The sequence below is a fragment of the Amblyraja radiata genome, chromosome 4, assembly GCF_010909765.2.
Source record: "Amblyraja radiata isolate CabotCenter1 chromosome 4, sAmbRad1.1.pri, whole genome shotgun sequence".
Taxonomy (NCBI): domain Eukaryota; kingdom Metazoa; phylum Chordata; class Chondrichthyes; order Rajiformes; family Rajidae; genus Amblyraja; species Amblyraja radiata.
Genome location: NC_045959.1, coordinates 573,735 through 574,711, shown reverse-complemented (window position 1 = coordinate 574,711; position 977 = coordinate 573,735). Strand labels below are relative to the sequence as shown.

The window sequence follows — 977 nt, the reverse complement described above, 5'->3', positions numbered from 1 at the left end:
TCGATGGGAATGCCAGCTCGGACAGATGTTGACACGGGGACAGAGGAGGTGAGTGGAGTGTGTGAAGTGGCCGTGGTTTATGCGCTCCTTGCTCTGCCTCACTTACTCTGCTCTTGCTTGCTGGAGGCTCATTCCCTCAGAGCGCTTGCGCTCAGCCCGTTGCCGCCGGCGCCGCTTCACACTCCTCGTAAACTGCCTGCCTGCCCCTCCCGCTTCCCTCCCCCCCCCCCCCGGCCGCAGCGGCACAAGTAGCCGTCTCCTCCGCCGCCCTGCTCGCTGTGACTCCTCTCAATCCTCTCCCTTGTCTCACTCCCCCACGACCATGTGCGCGATGCTGAGCCTCGGTCTCAGCAGCAATGTCGGAGACATTGACCACGAGAATGAGAAAGCCCGGCCAGCGAGAGGAGAGCTCATTCCTACCTCCCGTCTGGCAAGTCTTAAAGGGGACCGGCACCGCCGCTCCGTCCAGGACACCAGTCTTATTGAAAGATTGCGAGAGTAAGCGCATTCAAAGATACACGCACTACTATAAATCTGACATTCATGCAGTTAGGGAAAACTTTTTAAACGAAGATAATCTTGAAATCTGGACTTAAGGGAACTGGAAATGCCAGGACATTTATGGAAGTGGCACCAGAGATCAACAAGACCCATACAGCTTGCAAATACGTGGAAGTATATTTCCTTATGGTGTAATGCATATGAAGTAAGTAAACTGGGGAAAGTAAATTGACCAACAAATTCTACATTCCCCACTGGTAGCTGATTTCTCATTAAGTTTTGAAATGTAAATAAAATAGCACAATTGGAAGCTAAATCGCTGAATGACAACCGTGGGTCAGTAACTTAAACGCTTAGCTCTATAAGGTTGTTCGGCTAATAACCATTCTAGTGCCAATAGTGAAAATAAATCTACTGATTGGGGACAGTGTACTGAGGGACTATTGGATTGCTGGTGATGTCAAATTTTAAATGAT

At 49.7% G+C, this 977-nt stretch overlaps 1 protein-coding gene across 3 annotated transcripts in view; it reads right to left on the bottom strand.

Annotated features, from left to right (window-relative positions):
• The window catches only part of zfpm2 (zinc finger protein, FOG family member 2), a 660,636-nt gene extending 660,445 nt beyond the window's left edge, over nucleotides 1–191 (bottom strand). For all 3 annotated transcript variants that reach the window (XM_033018888.1, XM_033018889.1, XM_033018890.1), the window contains exon 1: nucleotides 1–191. This exon is cut by the window's left edge and continues 94 nt beyond it. The gene's annotated coding sequence lies outside the window, so the exon portion shown is untranslated.
• Between the last annotated feature and the right edge of the window lie 786 nt (nucleotides 192–977).